The sequence below is a fragment of the Ixodes scapularis genome, unplaced genomic scaffold (genome assembly GCF_016920785.2).
Source record: "Ixodes scapularis isolate PalLabHiFi unplaced genomic scaffold, ASM1692078v2 PGA_scaffold1__304_contigs__length_218370807, whole genome shotgun sequence".
NCBI lineage: Eukaryota > Metazoa > Arthropoda > Arachnida > Ixodida > Ixodidae > Ixodes > Ixodes scapularis.
The window spans coordinates 21968206-21983417 of record NW_024609846.1 but is presented as its reverse complement, the minus strand read 5'-3'; the positions used below and the strand labels follow the sequence as shown (position 1 = coordinate 21983417).

Sequence of the window (15212 nt, the reverse complement as noted above, 5' to 3'; positions counted from 1 at the left end):
GCGTTGTTGTCGGCGTCGGTGGGAGTCCCCGTGCTTTTTTTCGCGTTGGTATTGTTGATTCCACGTCCTCCTAACAATGTCTGACTTCTTGTGCGGCTTCAGCAAAACTAACGAGGCAAAACTTTGCGTGAATAATGTGACGTGCGGCGATTCATTTCACGTGAACGCCGCAGAATGGGCGCTAAAGTCTGACTCCCACGATGAGATTCTGCTCGCTATTTTTAGTCGCGACGTCGCTCGGACTGCAAAAGCGTGGACCGTAGCTGAGATGGTGGACGTCGATACTGAAAACCGCAAGTAGAATCGGGCATTACAAGTCGGTGATGGCCACTGGTAACAATGATCAACATCTTTTTGTATCTGTTTACATTTAGCCTACTTACCCCAACCAACCTTCAAATGTGTTTTGAGGCCTGCACTTAGTTCTTTCACAACGTTTGGTTTCACAACGTTTATTTTACGGGCCGCTTTCGTTTGAACGAGCTGACGACAAAAAGCAGCCAAGTTTGAAAGAGCAGACGACAGTTCGAACGCATGCGCAATGGAGTAAGTGCAAGAAGCACCGCGTCCCGCGTCAACAAACCATTCGGATGTTTCGTTGTCGGTGATTGTGTGAGTCTGCATACTCTTTTTCGGGTTGGAATTGTCGATTCTACGTCGTCATCGCAATGTCTTTCTTACCACTTTAATCGGCTGAGCGAAATTATCAATTCTCGTTACGCCGCTAAACTTTCCGTAAATAATTTGACGTGCGGCGATTCATTCGCGTGAACGCCGCAGAATGGACGCCAAAGCCATGATGAGATTCTTCTAGCTATTTTCGGACGCGACGTCGCTCGTGTTGCAAAAGTGTAGAAGGTAGCGGCGATGATCGACGTCGATATTGAAAATCGGAAGCGGGAACAAACCAAGCGTAACAAGTCGAAAGTCAAATTTGGGGGTTTTACGTGCCAAACCAACGAAGGGCATCTGGCACGCCCCAGCGGAGGACTGAGGATTAATTTAGACCACCTGGGGATCTTTTGGCGTGCAACCGAAAGCTCGGTTACACGGCGCCTTCTCCGCAATAAGCCTCCGTCAGATTGCGGGCACCTCGGCCGGGATAGCGTAACAAGTCGGTGATGGCCACCGGTACCAATGATCGACATCTTGTATCTACTGTTTACATCGAGCCTACTTAAAGGGGCGATGCAACAATTTTTGTACTTTACGCAAATACCCCTTAAAACGGATCCATAACGTTAATGACCTATGAAACACGCGTTCGTACTTCACCCCACGCAATAGAAGTCCCAGAAAAAATGTTAAGAAAAAGGAGCAGCGTTCATTCCCTCAACTCGCAGCCAGAACAAGCGGCCACGTGATCTGGAGCCGATTATATGCCGCCAATGTTGATCATAGCCACGCGCTGGGGTTGGCAAAGCGCAGGACACGCGCTGAGTTCCAGATATTGTTATGGCTCGGCTGTTGTCGTCGTTGCAGCGATTGGGCACGGGTCACAACCAACGTCACAACCTGAATGCTTCTCGAGCTAGCAATTGTCACGAGCCCAAATCGAGTGCCGACGCAATGCTCGGGTCCAATCTATGAACCGCATTCAAATATCGTCACTTGGGTGTACTGCGATCCCCGAGTTACGTCATCAAATTTTGCAAAGGAGAGATTGAATGAAAGTGATCGCTTTTGTCCTTGAAATTACACCACAACAAAGGAGTTTCTTGGCCAGTGGCGTTGCGTGTGAGTATCCTTGAGTCCCAGGTGTGCCAGTAAGCTCGTGTAGAGAGAAAAACATTCCAATTGAATATCGTTGCACAGCTCCTTTAAGTCTTTTGAGGCCTGCAATTACTTCTTATTGCAATTACCGGCTCAACGTTTGGTCTACGGGCCGCTTTTGTTTGAACGAGCAGACGACAAAAAGCAGACAAGTTTGAAAAAGCAGACGAAAGTTCGAACGATCGGGCGGCCGAGTGAATTTGAAGACGCACTGAACCCGTGGGTGGTCCGGACAGCTTGGCGGTTTTCTCTCGTTCATGTGGAACAAAGCAAATACATCTGGCGACCACAAAGTGTTGCCCGCACACGCAATCGCAGTTTGACAGCGTCTGGTTTGCCCTTTTCACGGCTACTATCCACCTTCTCGGACCAACGGAAGGGGCAGAAACAGATGAAAACTGATGTTCACACCTTTCCAAGCCCTCTTGGTACAGCCCCCGTCGCAGCATTTTGACGAGAAGGCAGGTTTTTTGTCTCGTTTCTTCCAAAAGAACACCGGAATGCATGTCTGGCACGGCGACTTCTGCCCACCACCACAGACCGGAAGTGCGTCCCGCGCGCGACCACCACGGCGTGACGTAGGAGAGTTGAGTTGGTGTATACGAGCGACCTCACTTTACATATCGATTCTTCCGTTCTCCCCGGGGAGTACTTGGAGTATTTGTCGATGTATTGCACTCTATACGCTCCAACGATCGGTCATATATGTAAATGCGACATTTCTCTCTCCCCCCTCCCCTCTTCCCCTTTTTATGCAGAGAAGGGTTAAGGGATGTTCAGGACGCTGTCATTAAATATCTCCGCCTCAGGTTTACCTCTATGCGCCATGAGATTACAATTTGCAAATAGTCTGGCGGAAACAAAGCCTCCGAGTGTTATTAGAAAAAAACATACATTTCACTGAAAGTTGAAGAAATCAAGGGCGTGACCCAAGCATGTTACCGTCCCTCCGCAACCAATGAGATTTCAGACATGAGTCGATTCTGAAGAAAGAATAGCAAACAAAAAGGCGAAATCATAATGAGCCATACTTTGCGTTTTTTTCTTAAAGATTATAGTGAACATATGTTGTTGCCAGCTCGACCTGTCATAAAATCAGATTTTATACAAGGAAGTGAGGGTATCTCAAGAAAAGTATGGACGTTTTGCATACGTTCCAGATTACAGCCGCCATTCCTTACCTTCTCTCGTCTTAGCTAGATGCCGAGCCACTGAAGCGGTTGCTAATGAGCCTTCACAAAGGCCAATGCTGGGGAGAAATATATGGTAGAATCTAAAATGGCACTAACCTGCCCTGCTGGGGTCACGATAAAGCGAAGTGAACGTAATAAGAGGGAACGAAAATTGGAGGTCGATTAGGGTGGTGCCCTTGCTAGCTGCTGCAAAGCGTCTATTCGTCGTGAGAAGCTCGCTAGGGGCGACTGTGTTTTCCTCACTATGGACAGTGCACGTGCCACCCACGTTGTTATATTTTATTTTCGTAGCTCTTGCACCAGCAGAGAAAGTTAAAGTTTCTGGGTTGTAAAACAATTCCGCCAGGTGGCGATACCCAAACCATAGCCGCCTCTATACTCACAAATCCTGGCAGTTGGACGACGGAGCCGTAGAGTGCCCGGTCGCTGATTTGAAGCACGAGGATCTGGTAGCACAGAGCATCAAAGAGGCATTTCTCGGTGAGCCTAGAGTGCCTTCATACACACGCGCGCTTTTGCTTGAGTGGTGACATCTCAGCCATTTTCTCGCCCAATCGTTTCTTCATGCATTTTGAAGCGCGCCTAATCTGGTGTCACTCAGCTCGAGCGCGTAGCTTTGGCTAATGCATAGACGCCATTTTACCGCCCAAGTCAAGCACCGAGTGCGCGAGAGCGTCACGCACTGGCACATTCAGGGCAACAATGGATGTCTTCACCCTTAAACAGACAGACATGTAGGCACCCTAGGTGAGCCTAGACATCAGCGCACAGCTTTTGCAGCGGCGAGGACCCGAAACACAATTGTTCGCTCGGGAGAAGTGTGTTTCGGCGTCTTGCCGCAGCGGGGCGCCAGTCACGTGGCTCTCCTCTGCTCTGTTGTCTGCCGCTCCACCTTTTTCATTTCGGCGGAGCTACTCGTGGCGATCTGCTAGGGCTTTGTCAGTATAGAAGAGGCTATGCCCAAACGCAAGCACAAAGGGTCATGATGCAAGCTTAGATACAGGCTCTGCACATGCATGCTGGTGTCTGCAGTAGTAACTTTTCTAAAGCAAGAGCCCAAAACAAATTTCTCGCACGCGCGTTTGTCAAGGCTTTATTTTGGTTATTTTCTTCGAATCAATTATACCGGGATGTCGAGCGCGTTCGGCGCGTGTACTTACATTCCCAGCATTATTTTTGATTATTTTTAGGATACTTGGGTAATTTAGCAATAGGTCGGCGACTCACTGGCGCCCCATGCGTGCAAGCATGTGCAGCGTGCGCGTGAAAGTATAGCTTTCGCCCTAGCCTCCTCTATACTGGCGAAGCTTGGTAGATCACCACGAGAAGCGGCCGCCAAAGGTGAAGAGGTAGAGCGGCAGACAGCGGATGAGAGGAGAGTCATATTGCCGCGCGCGCGGCTGGCCAAGTAGGCTGCGCGCGCGTGGCCTAACGGTTATCGCGCTTGCCTCCCACGCAGAAGGCCAGGGTTCGATTCCTCGCCGCGACTAAACATTTTTGTTGAGAGTGTAATTTGATGTTCTAGTGAATTCGAGAACCGTCTTACTGATTCGAGGTTAGAATGTTCTACACACCGAACCTTCTACGCCGAACGATCCAGAAACCCACGAGGGTACATAAGGGATTCCGCAAGGCGAGCGGAGTCAGTTTCGCCCCAGCGTTCGACTCTGCTGTTACGCCGACTTCGACGCCCGCGACGCTCTCTTATCATCTTTTGTACCCTTTTATTTTTGGCACAAGTTCGCCACATTAAACGTTTATTTATTCCTGTTTATTTCTTGTTTATTGGTCACCACCCGTGACATTTTGGTGGAGGTGCGGGGTAGCAGAAGTCCGTGTTCCGGGGGTAGACCTTGGGTGCGGCGACTGGATCGGGTCTCGATATGGTCTTCGCTCGGTCCTCGGGAGGCTGGGTCCGGACGTGCACTGCGGGAACTCGGAGGGGAGCGCTGCACGGGCATGCGGGTACCCCGCACCTCTACCAAAATGTCACGGGTGGTGACCAATAAACAAGAAATAAACAGGAATAAATAAACGTTTAATGTGACCTTATGTGTTCCAAATGACCCTTTAGTTTACCGTTCTGTTTTATTTGCTTCGTTTTGTTTTTGGGTTGCATCGGGACGATGCACTTTTTAAAGGGGGGAGTAATGCCGCGCGCGCAGCTAGCCAAGTAGGCAGCGCGCGCGTGGCCTAACGGTTATCGCGCTTGCCTCCCACGCAGAAGGCCAGGGTTCGATTCCTGGCCGCGACTAAACATTTTTGTTGACAGTGTAATTTGATGTTCTAGTGAATTCGAGAACCGTCTTACTGATTCGAGGTTAGAATGTTCTACACACCAAACCTTCTACGCCGAACGATCAGAAACCCACGAGGGTACTATCGGGGAAAAATGAAATGCGAACAGAGGAGCGCGTGGCTCGCGGTACAGGCTGCGCCGCCTGGAAGTGAGCCTAGGAGCGAGGGTGCGTGGCCTACTCTGAGGTGTTCACGCCCCTCAATCTGCACTCCCCAAGCTTCAGCAGTGCGCCTCTTAGTGCGCTGAAAGCTATCACCGCTATCTTTGCTGGCTCAGCGCGTGCGGTGCAAGGAAGCTCGCCGCACTCGCCGGCAAAGATAGCGGTGACAGCTTTCAGTGCACTGAGAGGCGCAATGCCGAAGCTGGGGGAGCGCCAATCGAGGAGCGTGAACACATCGAAGTAGGCCACGCACCCTCGCCCCTAGGTTTACTTCCAGGCGGCGCAGCCTGTACCGCGAGCCACGCGCTCCTCTGTTCGCATTTCATTTTTCCCCGATAGTACATAAGGGATTCCGCAAGGCGAGCGGAGTCAGTTTCGCCCCAGCGTTCGACTCTGCTGTTACGCCGACTTCGACGCCCGCGACGCTCTCTTATCATCTTTTGTACCCTTTTATTTTTGGCACAAGTTCGCCACATTAAACGTTTATTTATTCCTGTTTATATCTTGTTTATTGGTCACCACCCGTGACAATATAACGGGCGCCCTGCTGCGGCGAGACGCCGAAACACTTCTCCCGAGCGATGGAATGTCCGCTCGTGCTCCTCGCGTTCCTCGGGCTACCGCTTCCTTTCTCGTTGGGTTTGAAAACCTTGTATTCCCAGGCAGCACAAAACGTCGTGGAAACGTCGAGAAAAAGTCCCGGACGTCCGTGACGTCCCGCATGACTTCGATCACGTTTTTTCGATGTTGAGGTGACGTCCTAATATAACGTTCTATTAGAGTCCAATCGGTGACGTTGTGACGACGTTGTATTTCAACTCAAACGTCGTCAACGTTCCCACGACGTCGATGCACGACGTTCTCACAACGTCCAACGCTCACGTTTCTTTGACGTTGAACTGAAGTTCATAAATGACGTCCCATTATCGTCCTGTCCGTGACGTGCTGGCGACATCGCGTTTCAACTTTAACGTCGTCATCGTCGCCACGACGTCAAGACAAGACGTTTTAGCAACGTCGAACACTCACGTGTCTTCAAAGTTAAAATAAAGTTCATGGTGACGTTACATTATTGCCCCGTCAGTGACGTTTCTGCGACGTCGCGTTCCCACCTAAATGTCGTAAACGTCATACAAGACGTGCTGGCAACGTCGACCACTCACGTTTTGTTCGTCGTTTTTAGATTTTCCAGCTCAATCTCCAGCCGCAGAATCACTGTGGTCAAGGTGACAGTGCTCAAGAGCCGCAAACAAAACTTAATTTTTGAGAGGTTGAGAAGTTTAATCATTTATACATTAATTTGCGTATTTCAAAAAGCTATTAATTGCACATCGATGACGCTAAAGAGGGTGTTTACAAAACTCAATGTACACGGAAGGAAAAAAATAATATGAAAGCATGCTGGGAATATCATTCCTTTTAGATGTGCTTGTTATAATTTTGGTTTGTTTAAAATATTGTTACGGATTTAATTTGCGAAGCCCATGGCGTCTAGAACGGATCGAATTTTACCATTCTTGCATTTTGCACGCGCGTTGTCGTCTTCCATGGGTCCTGGGCCCTGGCACGCGCCTCAGGGGCGCCGCTACACTATCCCCTCCACAGGTGATTTCAGGCCTGCATCCTTTCCTAGGAGCATCCATACTGCTCCGCGACCACCCGAGATTGTTTTAAGGTTCGTCAATTTCTCTTCGTATTTTGTAACCCATGCTCACCTGCGCACAACCAAAAAATTCGCATCAACATCACAGTTCACCCATAACACCACCTTCCAGCGCCTTAGCGCTTTCGGTAGATCGGAGTGCAAAGTCTTGTCACGTGACTGTCAGTACAGATCTGGCTTTCGTGGCCACTGGTGACGTACCCAGACAAAAATCGCATGTCAGCACACACTATATCAGAGCACAACTTCACTGCACACTTGCGCATTTTTGGAGTTGACTCAAAAAAAAAAGATAAATAGAATGCCCGGCAATGACGAAATCCGGTAGATACTGTCAACGGTTTGTGGAAATTGACATTCATGATGCCAACCCCTGAATGGCGCAGATGACGGTTCAAAAAGCGTTCAAGCCCAGTCCGCACTTACGTGCCGAAAAAAAAAAAAAAAAAAACACGAAAAAAAAAAGAAAGAAAAAAAAAACAGCCGGCATGGCGCGAGAGAGAGGGGGAAAGGTAGGCAGAGGAGATGGCATCTCCATAGAGCCCCATGCGATGCGTCGGGAAACTCGGCAAGAAGAGGGCGAGAGAGAAAAGTGGGGGAAGATGCGACGACGAACAATTGACAAGCCTAAGTTCCGGGGGCACGTATTATTTTCCCAGTCGTTCCCAAAATATTTCACTGAATGTTCTGTTCTTCGAATTGGCCCAGAGAGAACAGCTCTGGGACCCGGTCCAGCTTTTTCCTAAAGCCAGTCACTAGCACCGGCCGTCACGTCTACGGGTCTACGAGGCAAGCTGCTATGTCGCCGTGATTTTTTTTGTTCGAGTCTGCATACAGTATAAGTGCTGCGATTGGATGAGTCGTTCAAGTCGCCCCCATGAAGAAGTCGGTGATCGCCAAAAACGCTGTCGTATTCAGTCACGGCTCGAGGACCTTTTTCAAGGCCATAACGCTTCACACGTTGAATCGTACTACTGCTCGGATCAAGGTGCCTGTGAGGATATCAATGACGCCCCCAAGAAAACAAGTTTCAGTGCGCATAACGGCGCGTCAAGTCCAGTCTCCGATCAAGACCCTTCAGACGCCTCCGACGATCCCAATCATGAACGCCCAGCGGACGGGATCCCCCTTCTGAAACCATTCCCGTGCACGCAGCGAGAGTACCAGTTACGCGCTAAATCACGCGCGTCAGCGCATTAATCAGAAGCAGAACGAGGTAAGCGGCGGAACATTCCGCGCCGCGTGACATCGTCTCTTGTTCATTTATTTACGTGAATTTGTTTGTTCTTTTATATCTTTGAGGCTGGCACATCCAGGGACGTTTTTTGGAGGCGCTCCGTATTGCATCTCGTGTCTGAACATGCTCAAATAAACAGTTCGTACCAAACCTGTGTTTTAGTTACTTCCTTCGAACTTGCATGATAGCAACTTGCCTTCGCAATAATACTAAAAAAATACTTTTTTTTTAGAGGGGGGTGGGGGGGCACAACGTTTTCCCACGACGGCTAGGGAACGTAATTTGAAAAGGTTTCTCGACGTTCTGTGAACGTCGTTGGTAGCCCGGATGTCGTAAACACACGTATCATAAACGTCGAGGTAGGACGCAACGGCCCACTGAGACGTGCATGTGACGTTCAACAAACGTCATTTGGAACGTCCCCTCGACCTTCTGTGCACCTTTTCTCGCGGACATTTAAAGGTTTCATCGACGTCGAAAGAAGGTAACGTCCGGACCTTCGACGTTTTACGACGTCACGTAACAGACGTCTTCGACGTTCTTTCGACGTTTTCTTCACGTTTATGTGCTGCTTGGGTTGGGTCCTCGCCGCTGCAAAAACCTTGCGCTGCCGTCCAGGTTCCCCGAGAAATGCTCTGTCGTTGAACTGCCAGGCTTCGTGAGTATAGAGGAGGCTATGCTTTGGCAAGCTTGTAATGGCACGCACTTGCCCGCACGAGCAGAGGCAGGCGGCGGCCAGATGCTTTCTTTGCAATCGTGTATACGGCATATTTAATTGGTGTGGGCAGGGGCGGATTTGTAAGCCAGGCTTGGGGGTGTCCAGGGGGTTTGACGTCACCGGCGAAGCATTGCCAAGTTCTATTTTGTTAAACTAATAACAACCATTTTAACGAAACATTAAACAATTCCCCCCCCCCCCCCCCCAAAAAAAAAAAAAAAAAGCTGGTGTGTGTAGTTTTTCTCCAGAAAAAAGTCCCCGTGAGGATTTTTTTTTTTTTTTTTTTTTTACAATTTGCCCCTGCTTTAGGATCTTCTTCCTCGGACGCTTGATTCGCGAACGGTACGTGACATCAGTTCCAAGCTGAATTTCGCGTCTTCCAGTCTGTCTCCAACTCTGCGGGCGTGAGGCGGTTCCGTGATTGATTTCCGCGCGGAACGTTGTTGCTCGAGCGAATGTCTGTTGCGCCCAGCCATTCTGGGGCTTTCACCGCGTTCACGTGGGGCAATGGCGGCAATCAATAGCTTAATCGATAGCTGAATCACGCGCAACTTGGTTTAGCCGCTGCTGACTGTTCGCGTTGCATGACATGCAGTCACGCGAGCGGTTTATCGTTCAGGCTTTCGAGCCTCGTTTCGCTAGAGCAACCGACCAGCGTTCGAACAACACGCCGAATGCATATCCGTGTTTTTCATACTTAAGCACTATGCATCGGCCACTGAAGTACACCGCGCGAGGCTGTTAGCGCGAACATGGCAATCGCAGTTTTTTCTTCAGTTTCCCTAATTATAATACAAAGACTGTCATAAAAAAAACTGCTAGTATTACGGGAAGTGCTCACTATGGGCACTAATTACCTAAGCTGAAAAGTTTTATGCCCGCCTATTTCGAAGTACATCGCGTAAAAGTGCCGATGTTGTGTTCGCGCTAACAGTGCCGCACACTGTACATATCGGAGAAGTATCCAAGGTAACATTGTTCAAGTAGCAAAAAAAAAAAAAAAGAAACTGGTTTAGATTATTTTGTTTTTAGTGGACCAAGAGCAGCGTTTGTTGTGCTTGTGGGACCAGGTTCTTTATTCGGGCTGAAACACGTTTTTGTGTAAGCAAACATTTTTACGTAGCTAAGGTATTGCGTTTTGTTTCCAGGATCAGACGTCATTTTAAGGTATCTCCCAGCGTCTATTTGAAAACTAACTGCGTATGGTTCTCGCGACGTTCTCAATTAAGCCGATTCGTAATATCCCGCCAAACCGAAGCGCTTGTTCTTTTTCTGCTTTCGTCGTAACTCAGTGAATATCCCATATTCACCGAGTTATGACTTATTCGGGTGTCGTGAGCTCGTTTGCAAAACAATTTAGAGCAGCGAACTTGAGAAAAAAATACAAATAAAATAATGTTTGGGCGTGCGTTTTTTTCTTTTTTATAGAGCGTCTATTTCTTCTTAGAACAGCTGGGAAAGCGAACCGTTGCAATCTACGGTCGGAGCTTGTCGCCTCGGCACCGCCTCTGACCTTATCAAAGGCCTAAAGCTCCAGCTTAAGGCCGACTGTCTGCTCACTTGGCCGTCACCAGTTAAAACAAAAGTCAGCGTTGCGACACTGAGCATCACGTTTGAGCGTCCTCAGTTTCAGCTACAACTTTAATTACTACCAGTTAAGAGAATTACACACTGCCCAGAAAAGCAGATAAAGTACAGTGCCGTAACTTTTGCTCCATAAGTCGCACACCACCGGCTGTCAGAAAAGTATGCGGGAAGTGACGGTACATGGGTGATCAAAGTATGTCAATCAATCAATCAACCAATCAATCAATCAATCAATATATAAATAAAACTGAAATAAAAACAAATATAAATATAAATGTAAAGCTAAATATAAAAGTAAATATAAAAACGAACATTCAAATAAATATAAAAAAGTTGGACCTTTGTACGCGTCGGACATATATATATTTGTACGACCGGCGAGGGCGAAACACTATTTGAAATGACTTAATGTCGATGTACTGTCCCTACTTTCGAAGAAAAGAAAATACTGAAATGCATGGAAGTCGCACCGTTGTATAAGACGCACGGACGGAAAGTTTTCTAAGAAACCGCTACTTATACACCGGGTACGAGGTGTAATTTAATTGCCGTAACTGAATTGTTTCTCGAGTGTGTTGTATACGCGCTCCAAATACCGGATTGAGTGCCGCAATAGTCGACCGCACAACGGCAAGACGCGCGGCGTTAGCTCCTCTGGGCCGCTCTGGGCGCCACTCGTCTCGATGGCCCAGGCTCTGCTATCGGGGCTGCAACACCCGGTCGTACAAGTGGGTCAACAGAGCCCGAACCCGTTCAAGGGCGGGACGCGTGCGACGCCTCGAATCTTCAGGGACGCTTTGGATGTTTTCCTCTACCGCGCCTTCACTTGGCGCAACCTCTTTCTCCTCCCGGCATTCTTTTTTTGTTTTGTTTGCTTTCTCTTCGTCACGATAAAATAGAATAACGACTTAATTCTTTTGTTTTTTCCTACACGGCCAAAAATACGCGCGCGTCCTCATTCCGGTAGAAAATTTGCGGAACCAAGTAATAAAAGTCAACGATGGAACACTGAGCGGGACTTTTCGCACGATTTAAAAAATATAAAAGAGCCGAAAACACCAAAAACCAAGAAGTAATACTTACTCCTCGATAATAATGCAACTAGCGCGAATGTGCGAGCGAGCTGGACAAGAAGAGCGATAATAATCCCCGGAGAGGGGGAACAAGGGGGACAAAGGACGAACACAAATCTCGGAACAAAGCTGTGTGACTGGTGCGCGACTGAAAGGACCAGGTGGATTTTTTCCCCTCGCAAGCCAGCCAATGTGTTTGCTGTCTTTGGTGATTTGCGTTTCTCCTTTGTGCCCCTTATTCCCCTTCTCCGGTGATTAGTATCGTTATACTTACTTCCTACTGGTCCCTGTTGTTTTCGGCCGTTTTATATATTTTTAAAGCTATGAACCACCTTGCCCAATTAACCACTTTGTTGTTTCTCATGTGCACGTCACCATGTTTTCATGAAAAAATTAGGAAAAAATTAGACGTTTGCAAATCTATGTAACGCGAAATCAGAGCGGAGCTCTTGAGGCGGAGGGGGAAGGGTAAGGCCGGAGGGCAGGTTTATGCCCCTCCTCCTCCCGTCCTCCTCTGCTTCTCGTCCTTTCCTCGTTCTCCTCCTTCCATCCTCCTCCTCCCCTACTCCTCCTCTCCCCTTCTCCTCCTCGCCTGCCCTCCTCTTCCTCCTCCTTTCCTCCTCCTCCGTACCTTCCCCTTTTCCTCCTCCGCACGTAACGTCAAATTTCCTGCTAAATCTAGCGGAGAAACTGAATTTGCTCATAGGGGACGTGACACCAAGACACGTGACGCTTTTTTCCCCGCTAAATTTAGCGGGGAAACTGAATTGGCGTTGAAATCCCGTAACGTCAATTTTCCCGCTGAATTTAGCGCGGTTACGCCGACGCCGCTCAACCCAGAAACGGGCGCCTAAGAGATGGGCTCTAAAACAAATCGCCTCGATCGTCTCAATTGAATGCAGGCTTTTTTTTTTAATTGAGCCTTTAGAGTTAAGGGCCGTTCACACGGAACCACTCGCTTACGTTGCGAAACGATGCGGGAGCGTACGTCTGCTCAGGTCCAAAGTCGCCGGAACAGCTACCCAACGAGTAGCTCTGCAGGCAATACACTGGGCTTCACGAAAGGTGGGCAAATTAGATATTACTCAAACTACTCATCGCACGAAAAAAAAAAGAAGAAAAAAAGCTTGTGTCGTTTTGGTGATAGGGCGGGGGCCTATTAGGAAAATTGTTAAAGTTCGGGATAATTAAGTTGTTAATTATTTTCGCGTAATTATTTTTTTTTTTAAATATTGAGTTTGAGGGTTTCGTTTCAATTAGAATCTTGCTGAGCATCATCTAAAAACACCAAATCAACAAATGGCGGAACGATAGAAGGCACGCGCGGTATTTTATGGCTTTCTGAAAAACCGCACAACTTCGACGGGTTTTTAAGCTTCAATTTGCAATCGGAGCGCCTCTCGGCACCGACGGCACCGCACCCCATGGAGAAATAGTGTAACCAGCCTCTGCCGCCTTGCGCGAGGACAGCGCAGCAGAGGTTGGTTTTCCTAATTATCCCGAACTTTAACAATTTTCCTCAATAGGCCCCTGGCCTAGGATCAAAACGACTTTTTTTTTTGGTGCGTCGCGTTGTTTTTGCAATATCGAATTTGTCCATCTTTCGTGAAATACCCCGTATAGAGCACGAATGTCCCGGCGACTATTAGCGTAGCGTAAAAAAACGTAAGCAAATTTTCCTGTGTGAACAGGCTTTTACGCTTAAGCGGACTTTGAGATTTTGTGTGATGCGTAGTTCATTCGAGTAGTGCAAAAAGAAAACAAGAAGACCCTGTTCTTATTTCTCGGCCGGCACCCCGTACAATATTTCAGGACGCTGCAGAACGCACCGAGGTTAGAGCCCTAAAGGTATACATGATTATTCCTGCACGGCTCATCTTATCTTAGTTGGGGCCGAAAACACATGTCAGAACGCATTACACTGACGAAAAACAAGTAACAAGAAATGATATTGGCGGAGAACCGTTTTTTAGCTGTAGTGCTTGGTTCCAGAAAAACGGTTTATCAGCGAGGAGGTCACACACTGTCCCGGTTCATTTGTTACTGAGGTTCGGAAGCAGATCGTTTGATGAACGCGACACGCGCCATAATCGTGCGAGTGACATACGGGAGTGACTCGTGCATTAATTACGGTTTCCCCCGGCTCAAAATGAATGAAGCCGGCGCGAAGGTGGGATCGCCTCGCGGTGACTGATGAGTAATGAGTCCCGTCTCATAATGAGAGACGCGTCGACGCGCTGCGCGAACCTAATCCATCAGAGAAGAGGTCGTCGCTCTGAACGCCGTCACCTTACTTCTGGAAACTTCTGGAAGCCACATAATGACAACAAACATAAAAAAAAAAAAATCATCGATAGTAAAAATAAAAATAAAAATAAACGAACGCAGGATGGTGTTTATAATGTTCCTTGCTTTGTGATTTATTTCTCGGTGATTTTTTATCGGCCAATACCGCTTGTCATTCGCCGCGGAGGATCGATAATATAGATGTCGTGAACGCGCCATGCCCTTCGTTTCGGTAAGCGTTGTTTGTCCAAGGGTTCTCTCCGAAAAAGATATATAGTCACATCCATAGAAATGCATGTCGCGGTGAGCCCCGCGAATTTTACGTCGCTTCGCAGCGAATCAGATTGGTTCTGCAAGTTTGCGTCAATATTAGGTCGGCTTCATCATCCGTCCTCAATTGATTTCTGCTACTTTCTCTACTTTCCAGAATATTCGCCTTTCGGAGCCAGTACTTTTACGCAAACAGCTTCGCGTCATAAAGCGTGCCTTCTGAGATTTCAACTGGATAGCAATAAGAACAACAGCAAACACCTGTGGCTTGAACACAAAACGGGACAGCAGGGACAGAAAAAGGGGCAAACTCAGAAGGGTCTCTTCGTCTCGCTAAATTTTTTGTTTTGTTTTTCCGTGTGACCCATTTTATGATGTTAAGCTAAACGCACGCACACGAAATCGTCTGATCTTGTTTTGTTTCTTTTTTTTCCCTCCTGTCCAGGACCAAAGCCTGTCCCGCGTCTCCGGCTTCAAGTTCCCAGGAGTGGCAGCGTTCGAGACTGAACAGCCAGCGAAACGGGACGACCTCCTCTAGTTCTCTTCGAGAACACCCATCCACCACGACAAGTCGGACTCTTCATTCCAAAGAATAAGATGTCGCTGACAACTCGGGCAAGGGCGAAGAAAATGCACACTGGCTGACCTCCGTGCCGGATGGTTGGCCGCCTCGTTTTGTGCAGCATTTCAACTCCGCCAAGTTTAGTCGTTGGAGTTTTGCTATTGCGCGTAGTTACCGAGGGCGACGTCGTTTACGCGGAAATGGGGCGACGGTTGTACAACGTGAAAATTCGATGCTAAAGACCACGATGTCACGAGATATAGGACAATGCTGAATCGTGATTGGATGCACGTCGCGACGTTGCGGTTGTTCGAAAGGTAGAGTCGCTCGCACTTTTTGGCACTGGAGCCTCGTAGCTTATAGGCTTATGATGTTGAGATGGCCTGATGAT

The 15212-nt window shown here is 48.2% G+C and overlaps 1 protein-coding gene across 1 annotated transcript in view; it reads left to right on the top strand.

Moving 5' to 3' along the window:
- The window catches only part of LOC8031613 (insulinoma-associated protein 1-like), a 62417-nt gene extending 47665 nt beyond the window's left edge, over nucleotides 1-14752 (top strand). Inside the window, exon 2 of the mRNA XM_029981805.3 lies at nucleotides 14705-14752. The gene's annotated coding sequence lies outside the window, so the exon portion shown is untranslated. The remainder of the gene's footprint in view (nucleotides 1-14704) is intronic.
- The last annotated feature ends 460 nt before the right edge of the window (nucleotides 14753-15212 follow it).